The following is a 12305-nucleotide window of genomic DNA, read 5'->3' on the forward strand; positions in this document are numbered from 1 at the left end:
GTGCAGAGTACTTTCATAGTTACCAGAGCAAAAGGGAGTCCACAGTCACCTAATCCTGAGGGGGTGGATACAGTAGCAGAGGCAGACAGTGCTGAAAAACAGCAAGGGAATGATCCAGTGTGAGGAAAGAAAAGACACCTTTTTATTTCCTTTGACTAAAAGTCAAACCTCAAGTTTTGCCAAAAAGCAAAAAGAAGATACTGAGTTACAAAAGTACTTTGAGGCAGCCGAGTCGGAGAGGTCGTTAACTCCTGAGTGCCCAGAACGGTTTTGTTTGAGCAAGGGTCTTTTATATCGAGAAGTCCTTGACCCACCATGCAGGGGGGGTGAAGAAGTGAAAAGACAGTTAGTAATCCCTCATACCTATAGAGAAAAGATTTTGCAACAAGCCCATAATAGCATTGTTGGTGCACACATGGGAGTTGTACATCATATCGACACTGGAGATGCTAAGCCAACTGCTGTCAACCCATATAGAATAACTGGAGAGTATGTGGGGAAAGTTAGCAATGAGATAAGGGCAATGCTGAAGGCAGGGGTTATAACCACTTCGGAAAGTCTCTGGGCAGCACCCATAGTGTTATTAGACAAACCTGATGGAGCTATTAGATTTTGCCTAGATTATAGGAAGCTGAACCATGTCACTAAAGCGGATGCATATCCAATGCCGCGTTTAGATGACCTGAACGAAGCTATAGGCCAGTGTCATTACATCACCTGCCTAGAATTAGCAAAGGGGTACTATCAAGTAGAAATGGACCCTAAGGACCAAGAGAAAACTACGTTCAGAAGTCCTTTTGGGTTGTTTGAATTTAAAATAATGCCCTTTGGCTTAAAGAATGCGCCAGCAACTTTTCAGCGATTAGTGGACAAAATTCTGAATAGATTAAGAAACTGGACAGCAGCATGTCAGCAGGCGTTTGATGCCTTAAAAAGCGCCTTGACATCAAATCCAGTCCTTGTTGCTCCTGATTATGATCGTGAGTTCACCGTCTTCACCGATGCATCTAATGCCGGGATCGGGGCCGTGCTGTGCCAACAGGGAGAGAAGGACGACCTGCATCCCATCACTTTCATAAGCAAGAAACTACTACCAAGGGAAAGACATTATTCGACCATCGAGAAGGAATGCCTTGCCATTGTATGGGCATTACAGAAGCTGAAGCCGTACATCTGGGGCCGAACTTTTACTTTATGTACTGACCACTCACCCTTGTTGTGGTTGAGGACAATGAAGACCAACAGTAAGTTGTTGAGGTGGGCCCTATCAGTGCAAGACTTTAATTTTATGATTAAAAATGTGAAAGGGACCCTGAATACAGTCACAGATGCTTTGTCCAGAAGACCTGCAGTTGAAAGTTAACTGAATACCTAACATGTAACAGGTTTTTGTATATATGTATATTTTACCAGAACACAGTATTTGATGTGCAAATGTTAGATGTGATGTGAAGGGTGAAATGACAGGTTAGGAAATGTTTATTTGCCATAAAGATGTACTGCTGATTGATCAGGAGAATAACTAGGTTAAGTTATCCCTCCTGAGTCAATCTTCTTAAGGGGGGAGGAATGTGGCGTTTGCCCCCTAGGATGTGGGTTAATCCTTTCCCCCTAGGAAAGGGTTAAAATGGGTGTGAGGTGATTGGCCAGTGAGAATGCGAGGGGGGAGTAAAAGATAGAGTGGGAGGTTTTGAAAAGTCAGTTGAGGTCTGGGGGTTGTAGGTTGAGGTCTGGGGTTTGACGGTTGAGGTTTGGGAGTTGGGAGTTGAGGTTTGTCAGTTGGGAGTTGAGGCTTGGGTGTGGGAGAAGGAAGAGGGTGGATTAGGAGTGGGCTGGTTGAGTTGTATTGTGAGAGAGTGAGGGGAATTGTTAGGGAGTTAGATAGATAGTTGGGAATAATTCAGTTTGAAGTTGTAGGAACTAAGATTAGGAAACTGACCAGAGGAAAATAAACTGCAACCATATGCTTGTTCCTGCTCTTAAAAATAAACTTGATTATTTGTTTATGTTAACAACTGTCTGGACTCCGTGTGTCCCCGTGAGAAGCGGGGTGGTGGCAGCGAAGAAAGCAACCACAGTGGTGGCACAGGGTCAATAGACCGTGAAACGTCCGGGGGCCCTGTGTGATCGCCACACCGTCCTTATGGCGAAACGGGTCGCTGGGAGAGACACCATTGTGTGCAGGCACGGACGACAATTGCCCACTTCTGTGCAGGTGTGAACGGCAGCAAACCCGCCAGTTACTTCCGGGTTTGCCGTGGTCGCAACTTAGAATGTCTGCGAGTGGTGGCGGTTGTAAATAGAGGTTCTACCATTTCAAACACATTTCACATAACTTACGAATGCTTCCAACTACCGCAGCACCTCCATGAAGAAAAATGATTCCTTTCCTGTTCCCAGCAGGTGATGTCTTGGGCCAGTACACCCTCACAGGCACCCCATGAAAAACCAGGTCCTTTATGATCAGTTTGGAGTCCTTCATTATCGGAATGAATAGGCACATGGCCCTGATTATGGAATATCTATGGCAGATGCCCATTTTTTCCAGAATTCCTGCCTGTTTAAAACAAAACATTTAGCATGCATAATTAGCATTAGATATTTTTCCACTTGCAATTTTTTAATACTTAAAAAAGTATTTTGGGACCGTCTAATCCAGCCTTTAGAAATGATCATGACCAGTACTTTGACACAGGGTGAGATACCTGATACTTGGAAGACCATTCCCTGCTGAAAGGCCCATTTCCCCTTGGCCTAGGGGGCAGGGCCCAGACTCACCTTGAACAGCTAAAAGGGGATCCTGGGAGGCCAGAGGGCCATTGCTGGAACAACTCTTGGGATGTGGCAACTAGCTAAAAAGTTTTAAAATCTTTAATTTTAGTTCCCCTGTTTTGTTTTTGTTGGGTTGGGGTTGGTTAAATGTTTTGTTGGGATTGGCAGCTATTTTAATTTGGGTATTATTATTATTATTATTATTATTATTATTATTATTATTATTATTATTTTATATTGATTTATAGGTTTATTTTAGTCTGTATAAGATATTCTGTTTGTTAATGTTTGATGTTTTATTATGCTTATATATGCTGTAAGCCACCCAGAGTGGCTGGGTAAACCCAACCAGATGGGCGGGATACAAATAATAAAATTAGTATTATTATTAGTATGCCAATATCACATTGATAGCAAAACAAGATCATGACCCAGTCCAAGTCAACAATTATAGACCTATTACTTTGCTTAATTGTAATTATAAATGGTTTGCGGCAATATTAGCAAGAAGACTCAAACAAGTGTTAGGAAACTTAATACATGAAGACTAGACAGCATTTCTGCCGATGAGGCAGTTAAAAGATAATGTTGCAATTGTATTAAATGCTACTGAATATTTTGAAAAAAGAAATGATTAGCAATTACCCATGGTTTTTCTAGATGCAGAGAAAGCGTTTGATAAATCACTGGTCAACAACAAATTTGTTGTCTGCGTTTTTTTAGTTGATTTAGGATGAATCTGATGCGCTGAATCCAAAAATCACATTGGTTTTGCTCAATCAGGTCAAATTTTTGAGCTATGGCCACATGTCGTTTTTTTACGTTTTTGTTCACATGTACGCTTGTGTGGAGCATTTTAGAAGAAGTTGTGGGGGTAAATTGCCATGTCGAATAATTGTTTTGATTGGAAATGATTATTTTAATGACAAGAAGTATTCAGGTCCAATAGTTCTGGGTGATTATGTCAAAAAGGGATCAGTTTGAAGTCATAAAACCTCGAAATCTTCCATAAATTAGTGCACTGCTGATGTGACTGGGATCAACAGAAAGAACTGGAGCAGCCTCAAGTATCCTGATCTTCAATCAGCACGTCGTCCTGTAGCTCATTGTGATGAAATTCCAGTGCCTATCTTCAGAGAACTTCCTGACATTAGTGACGAAGATGCCTCCAGTGTTGAAGGACATGAAGAAGAAGAAGTGGTTCTTGAAGATGATGCTCCACATCCATTTTCCCAAAAGGAGTTGAATAATTTAGTTCGCGACCTCAGCTTGTAAAGGACTCTGCCGAACTGTTGGCATCCAGATTGAAAGAAAAAACCTCCTCTCTGACAGTGCTTACATCAGCTTCTTCCGCAACAGGCATCAAGAGTACCTCCGTTTTTTCTCGGAAGAGAAGGACTTGGTGTACTGTGCAGATATTGCGCAGCTTCTGCTCAAGCTTGGAGTGCCACAGTACGAACCCAAAGATTGGAGACTGTTCATTGACAGCAGCAAGCGATCACTGAAATGTGTTCTGCTACACAACAGCAACCAGTTTGCCTCTATACCCCTGACTCACTCGAGTATACTGAAGGAGAACTATGAAGCGGTGAAGTATGTGCTGGATAAAATTGGTTGTGATCAACATAAGTGGTTTATTTGTGTTGACCTGAAGATGGTGAACTTTTTGTTGGGACAACAGTCTGGCTTCACCAAGTACCCATGTTTTCTGTGCATGTGGGAAAGTAGGGAGCGTGCTCAGCATTACACGAAGAAGGACTGGCCTGTGCGGGAGGAATTGGTGCCTTGCAAAGAAAGGAACGTCATCAACAACCCTCTGGTGGACAGAGACAGAATACTCTTCCCACCGCTGCACATCAAGCTTGGCTTAATCAAGCAGTTCACCAAGGCTCTGGACAAGGATGGTGACTGCTTCACTTACTTGTGCCAGGCTTTTCCAGGATTGACCATGGAGAAGTTGAAAGCTGGCATCTTTGACGGTCCTCAGATCCAGCAACTCATCAGAGATCCAGAGTTCAGAAAGTCAATGAACGAAGTGGAACTGAAAGCGTGGAAGGCATTTGTTCTGGTAGTGAAGAACTTTCTTGGCAACAATAAGGCCAGAAACTACGCAGAACTTGTCAACAACATGCTGACTGCTTTCAGAAACCTGGGCTGCAACATGAGCGTCAAGATGCACTACCTATTTTCACATATGGACCAGTTTCCTGAGAAACTGGGTTCAATGAGTGACGAGCAGGGGGAGAGATTCCATCAGGACATGAAAGAGATGGAGACCAGGTATCAGGGTCGCTGGGACACAGTCATGATGGCTGACTACTGTTGGACTCTGAAGAGAGACCTCCCTGCCACTGAGCATTCCAGGAGTTCCAAGAAACAGAAGTTCAAGCCCTGAAGTTTGAAAAATGGTGAAGCAACATGCAATTTACGTGTACTTACCTTTATCAATGCCCACCATTCAGTTTAGAGTAAACCTGACCTGATGGAGAGAAATGGATGCCATTTCCTGATTCAGCAGTGCAAAAGTACCCTAAATCAGTTGTAGAAATCTAGCCAACATTCAAAAAGTAAAAAATTGTTACCCAGTGTAATGCTTCTTGGAGCTGGGGGCGGGAATTACTAGATAAAATGGGGTTCAGGGAGAAATTTGTGAGAGGAATCAATACATTATATGCAGAGCGATTTGCAAACAGTAAACAGAATTTTATAAGAAAAATGCATTATTGGCAAGGAAACAAGAGAAGGTTGTCTACTTTCACCATTATTGTTTATTTTGGTTTTAGAAGTGTTGTGTGGGGATATTAGAGAAAATGATATACGAAGCCTCCAAGTGAGTTTTCAAACTTACAAACTGAGGGCATTTGTGGATGATGTGGTATTGTTCATGGAAAACCTGATGAAAAATGTGGTTAAGGTAAGTAAAGGTAAAGGTACCCCTGCCCGTTCGGGCCAGTCTTGCCAGACTCTAGGGTTGTGCGCTCATCTCACTCTATAGGCCGCGTGGATTCGAACCGCCGACCATGCGATCGGCAAGTGCTAGGCGCTGAGGTTTTACCCACAGCGCCACCCGTGTCCTTGTGGTTAAGGTACTGGAAGCAATAAAGCAGCTTGGTGATTTTCTTTTATAAGAGAAAGAAAGTAGTGGGCAGCAGAGGGCGGGAGATAAAATTTTTTTGACCAGATATCAAAATTTACTTGAACGGAAATCACTTTTATGATTATCTCCTATTGAAGCCAGTGCACTAAGGAAATTAAACATTCAAGAGAATTGGGGTACTTATAGAGACATAATGTGTTTTTCTGGTAATGCATGTAAAATGAAAAAGTTAGAAGAAATTCAAGAATGGGTATCAGATTGGTTTAAATATTTTCAAATTAATGAGCATTTTTAAAAAGAATTATTCTAAATTATTTTATCGACTCTAAAGGGTTGCAGCCCCTTTTATAGAGGTGTCTTCATCCCCATGATATATGTAAAATAAACTTACTAGTGCCAATCCATATCCCACTGAGGAATCGTGAAGCAGTATTATTGGGCGATAGGACAGTCCTCGAGGCAGGTGGGTCCTGGTAAGACGATAAGAAACTCCCCACACTAACAGCAAGAAATGAATGAAAATAGTTGTATATAATATCAGCATCCACAGAGTTTCACCAAAAGCCATTTCCCTTCAACTCAGAGGCACAGAGACAAGGACTTCGCCTTGGCCAACGCTGGTAGCTTTTATAGGAGAACAATCTATGCCATGTGGAAAAGAACAACCTAGGCCAACCCATATAATTCTCAGTTGAGAAGAAAAGAAATCGTTTAATAATCCAGTAAGACATTGCAGCTATCCTGGATTCCTGAAAGACACTGTTGTTCCTCGCACAGGGTGTGGATACGCATTGGTGGGTGTGAATTTGCCTATCTTCTCCTCCCAAGGGAAGGCGTGCATAGGAGTGTGCGTACCCTCCCACACAAAATCAATGTGCCTCTTCCCTCCCTGAGGAGTTTATCAGGGATAATTAAAAGGGGCGGCACAACGATGCAGGAGGGGCTGGCTGGCACGACACTGCAATGGCATCCTCCCAACAGGAGGGTCACTGCAACTTGCCAGAACAGTGTGGTGAGGAAAGAGGTTTGGCGCTGTGCAGGCTGACCAATGGGAGCCAATCCCACCCAGTCTATTGCTCCACTTTTCATTTATAAAGTCCATTTATTTATTTATTTATAAAAGCTTCCTCTGCTTCCTCTACTGTTGGACCCATTGATGGCCTCTTGCTGAACTGATACAAAGAGGGGAGTTGAAATGCAATGGGATTTAGTTCACTCATTTATTTATAAAAGCTTCCTCTGCTGTTGGACCCATTGGTCATTTGCTGCAATGATACAAAATGGAAGCATCCTGACTTTCTTGGTTGAAGGAATGGATAACATTAGAGAATTCACATATTCTAGACTTAGAAGGCCATGATAATATTTTTGGTTGGCACGCTTCATTATGGTATGAAAAGGTGAAAGTACATAAAGGATTTATAAATCATATAATTAGGGGGGGAATTGTATAGAATATGGGATAAATAGAAGCATTTATTAGAGGGGAACCTCTTTGGCTCTCAATGTTGGAAATTATAGAGGTAAAGAAAAAGAATATTATTATTATTCATAATAATTGAATTTATATACCACCCTATACCCAGAGGTCTCAGGGCGGTTCACATAAAAGGATTACAATATGATAGAATGGTGGACAACTTACAAAAAATTATTAAAACAAGTGGGAGGAAAGTATAAATTTATAAAAAATAAGGAATTATCAGGAAAACTAACAACAAGGATACAATATCATCATTTGAATGGAGTATTTAAGAAAGATAGGCTACAAGGGTCTGGGGAACAAATATCACAACTGGAGAGAGACCTGTTGAAATGGAATGTAAAAGTGCTGTCTATAATGTATAAAATATTATTGGAATGGGAGACAAAGGATGAGGAAGCAAAATCCCCAATGATACATTGTGCAATAGAAATTGGTCATAATATAGACATGGAAGCATGGGGACGATTGTGGAATATGGATATAAAATTTATAGCATGTTATGGTTTAAGAGAAAATGATATATCAATGGTATCTAACCACTGGCAAAAATGGCAAAAATGTATAAATCTAAATGAAATAAGTCTTGGAAATGTAAAGAGAAAGAAGGTTCTTTTTATCATGTGGTGGTCTTGTAGTAAGGTTAAAGCTTACTGGGAAATGATATATCATGAATACAAAAGGATTTTTAAAATAATGTTTGTAAAAAGCCCAGAAGCTTTTCTTTGGGGAATTATAGGGACAGAACTACCTAAACTGTATAGAAACTTGTTCGTGTATGCTACTACAGCAGCAATAATGCTACTTGCCCCCAAAATGGAAAGAAGTAGAAGTCCCAGCAAAGGAGGAATGGATACAGAAAACTTAAGGAATATGCAGAAATGGCAAAACTTACCAGAAAAATAAAAAACCCAGATAACAAACTTTTTATAAAAGAATGAAAATGGTTTATTGAATATTTACAGATACATTGTAAACAGAAAAGAACATTGGCAGGATTATTGTTACAACCTGCAGTTCCAAAAGAGTATATATTTAAAGTAGAAGAATAAATTAAGTTAATCTGAATATGCAGAAGATATTACAAATAAATATCCCTTCCTCCCTCCCTCTCTCTCTGTTTCTCAATGTGAACTCCCAAAATTGTCATATCATAACTCCAGGCAGATGTTGCTACATAATATCTGCTTGAGTTTGAAGATTTAGCAATGAGAAACATCTGTGCAAAAAGCTAAGACACGTCCTTTGGAGTGCAATGGGTCCATTTCATTATACCCACATTAGACAGAATTATAGTCAAACCCAGATACCCGGACACACAAAAGGCAAGACATTATGCTGCTCTCTCCATATCAGGCCAACAAGCAAGAAGATGCTGTTGGATCTCACCATCCTCTGATCACTTGAATTCAAACTTTGAGCTGCCAAGGAGAACCTTGAAATGTCATCCAGGCCAATAAGTCATTGAACAAACAGTTGCAAGCAGTATATTCAGATCAGGTGGTAAGAAGTGGGTGGTCAGGGCAGCCTTCTGTTGCACCCTATCTGCAGGGGGCTCCCAGAGAAGGACCGACCATCCTAAGGTCCAGCTGGGAAGGGCAAGGGTATCTATAAAAAAGGTAAAGGGACCCCTGACCATTAGGTCCAGTCGTGACCGACTCTGGGGTTGTGGCACTCATCTCGTTTTATTAGCCAAGGGAGCCGGCGTACAGCTTCCGGGTCATGTGGCCAGCATGACTAAGCCGCCTCTGGCGAACCAGAGCAGCGCACGGAAACGCCATTTACCTTCCCGCCGGAGCGGTACCCATTTATCTACTTGCACTTTGATGTGCTTTCGAACTGCTAGGTTGGCAGGAGCTGGGACCAAGCAATGGGAACTCACCCCGTCGCGGTGATTCGAACCACTGACCTTCTGATCGGCTCTGTGGTTTAACCCACAGCACCACCCGTGTCCCAAGGGTATCTATACCCTTCACAAATTAGGGCCATGATACCTGAAGGAACTCCACACGTGGGCCTATTCAGATCAGACGTGCACACCTGAAAACAGACTGGGATCTACCCAGGCCCAGATGAGATATGGATCTGTTGCCAAGTGCCAATCTATGTGCCAAGAGTCACTATTGGTACTAACTGAAGTTTCAAAATTCAACTCCTTGCATAACACATTGCAGAAATTCAAATGGAAGGTTGCCAGTGTTAATTCAGAGATCAAGATAAAGCTGCAGGCCAGCATCTATTTGTCCTCCCCCCAACCCCACCCCGCTCCTCTTTCTCCATTTGCTCTCCTTTCCCCCTGCTTCCTCAGCACTTCCCTCCATCTGCAGCAGGCTGCTTCTTTCTGTCCCCCTCCGTCTTTCTATCCAGTGGCAGCAGGATGCCTGGAGCTGACAAGGAAGGTGAGGAGCCGTCCCGGGTGTCACCACTGAGGGGGTGACAAAATACCGGGCAGCACTCATCGTGGCACCTGCAGTGCGCCCAAGTCATGCGTCTCGCAGGCTTTGCGCTGCCCAAACGGCCCGCCCGCTGCCTCTCCCCCAGATGTAGGGCGGTTGAGTGGGAGGAAGCAGGCAGACTCTGGAAGCTCCTGAACACGCCACCCCAGGAGCCCGAGCGGCTTCCTCCGCCGCTGCAGACAGGTACGGCCAAAGGAAGCCTGGTACAAAGTAATTAGCTTTCTAGCAACATATATTTACCAGAATAAAATTGACCTTGCCATTGTATATAACTCCACAATTAAAACAAAAACACAGATTTATTGCTGGGATTATAGCAAATTTACCTTGTTATTTTTGTTTTGATTACGACTAGCAGTAGTGTAGCAAAAGGCTGGTAAAGCATAACTCAGGCATAGGCAAACTCGGGGCCCTCCAGATGTTTTGAGACTACAGTTCCCATCATCCCTGACCACAGGTCCTGTTAGCTAGGGATGATGGGAGTTGTACTCCCAAAACAGCTGGAAGGCCGAGTTTGCCTATGCCTGGCATAATTAATTGCATGTGAGCTGCGACCCTTTCACCTTACTTGTGAGTAAACTCTAAAGCAATGGGATACATTTCTGAGTAAGTGTACTGGGTAGGACAACTCGATATTTAGGATTCAATCCACCCAGGGCTTTGGAGATAGAGAGTGGGGGGAGAGGCCTCTCAAAGAGAGGATAATAAATCAAACAGCAGCATTTCAGAGCATTTTTACACCGACCTGGAAACTCGCCTGTCGCTTCGGGGCAAAAACTTCAGTCAGTGGTGGAGTTAGCTGCAAAGACGCCCGGAGCAGCGGCCATGCCGTGCACCTGGGGGGGGGGCGAGCTGGGGGGCGCACAATGATCTGCTGTGGGCAATGGCGGCTACTCAAGCCGCTGCACATGGGGCAGCAGGGCGAGCCCCCTGCAGTGTGCCTTTTTGTCACCCCACCTCAGGGATGACACCCAGGGCGGGCTGCCGCCACTGCACCCCCCTTCCTACGCCCCGGATGCCTCCTAATAATAAAAATTAAGCCTCGTATCTGTGTTTGGGTGCTTCCACTCCCACCCCCTTTCCTTGCCTGCCAGGCGCAGGTGGACTCTTCTTCAAACTGGCTTTGCCCAAGGAAAGTTCCCCGTTTCCCCTCCCCACCTCCTCTCAGCCTTCCCCAGGACCAATAACAAGCTGCTCTAAGGGACAGTAGCATCGCGTTTTCAGATTTGGGCCAGCCTCCCACCCTCTATAAGGGACGCAGCTTTATCTTGATCTCTGAATTAACACTGGCAACCTTTCATTTGGATTTCTGCAATGTGTTATGCAAGGAGTTGAATTTTGAAACTTCCTTCAGGTATCATGGCCCTAATTTGTGAAGGGTATAGATACCCTTGGGACACGGGTGGCGCTGTGGGTTAAACCACAGAGCCGATCAGAAGGTCAGTGGTTCGAATCACCGCGACGGGGTGAGTTCCCGTTGCTTGGTCCCTGCTCCTGCCAACCTAGCAGTTCGAAAGCACACCAAAGTGCAAGTAGATAAATAGGTACCACTCCAGCGGGAAGGTAAACAGCATTTTCGTGCGCTGCTCTGGTTCGCCAGAAGCGGCTTAGTCATGCTGGCCACATGACCCGGAAGCTGTACTCTGGCTCCCTCGGCCAATAAAGTGAGATGAGTGTCGCAACCCCAGAGTCGGTCACAACTGGACCTAATGGTCAGGGGTCCCTTTACCTTTTCCTTTTACCCGCCCCCTACCCTGCTTTTCCCAACCTGTAGAAGGACCAGACTCCAGTTTCTCACCTCTTGATCCCTCTGCAAAGCTTTTTCCCCACCCTCCCCTCTCCCCCACTGAAGTTTTCTAAATCCGGCCCACAGACGGTCTGGGAACCAGCATGTTTTTACATGAGTAGAAGGTGTCCTTTTATTTAAATTGCATCTCTGGGTTATTTGTGGGGTACAGGAATTCGTTCATTCCGCCCCCCCTTCAAAATATAGTCCAGCACACCACATGGTGTGAGGGACAGTGGACTGGCCCCCTGCGGAAAAAAGTTTGCTGACCCCTGCTAAGTACCTCTGTGGTGGACAGCAAAGCCAGACCAGAGTTTGGTGATGCAGTCCCTCAGAATTCCACCAGAGGGCTGGAGCCTCTCTGAATGAGTGCTAAGCAGAGTGGGAGGAGAAAAATAAAAGGAGCAGTTTCTGAGGGAGTTTTTAGACTGGGCTTGGTTTGAGTGTCTTGGGAGAGTTTTACGCCAGGAGCTAGCTGGAGGGCTGACTTTGAGCCAGGAGAAGTAGCAGCTGTGTGGATACAGCCTACATGGGTCTCATTCCAGTCAGGAGGGGAGAGATCTTCTAGAAAGAGAAGACTCCCAAACCAGTAGCAAGGGTGTGGCAATCCTCAGGGTCTGTTATACTATTTACTTCAACAAGAGTATGTAAACGCAGTAAGTAACATTGGAAGATAAGGACGGATCAAGGACGGCACGCAGGAAGTCACTT

The 12305-nt window shown here is 44.1% G+C and overlaps 1 long non-coding RNA gene across 1 annotated transcript; it reads right to left on the reverse strand.

Moving 5' to 3' along the window:
• Positions 1-2943: 2943 nt before the first annotated feature.
• On the reverse strand, positions 2944-4355 carry LOC310751503. Its single transcript, XR_014542570.1, has 2 exons — positions 4145-4355; positions 2944-3767 (listed from the first exon to the last, which is right to left on the reverse strand). It is a non-coding gene; the product is annotated as an uncharacterized lncRNA (long non-coding RNA).
• Positions 4356-12305: the final 7950 nt, after the last annotated feature.

This window comes from Podarcis filfolensis (genome assembly GCF_964270895.1).
Source record: "Podarcis filfolensis genome assembly, chromosome: 16".
In the NCBI taxonomy this organism is placed as follows: Eukaryota; Metazoa; Chordata; class Lepidosauria; order Squamata; family Lacertidae; genus Podarcis; species Podarcis filfolensis.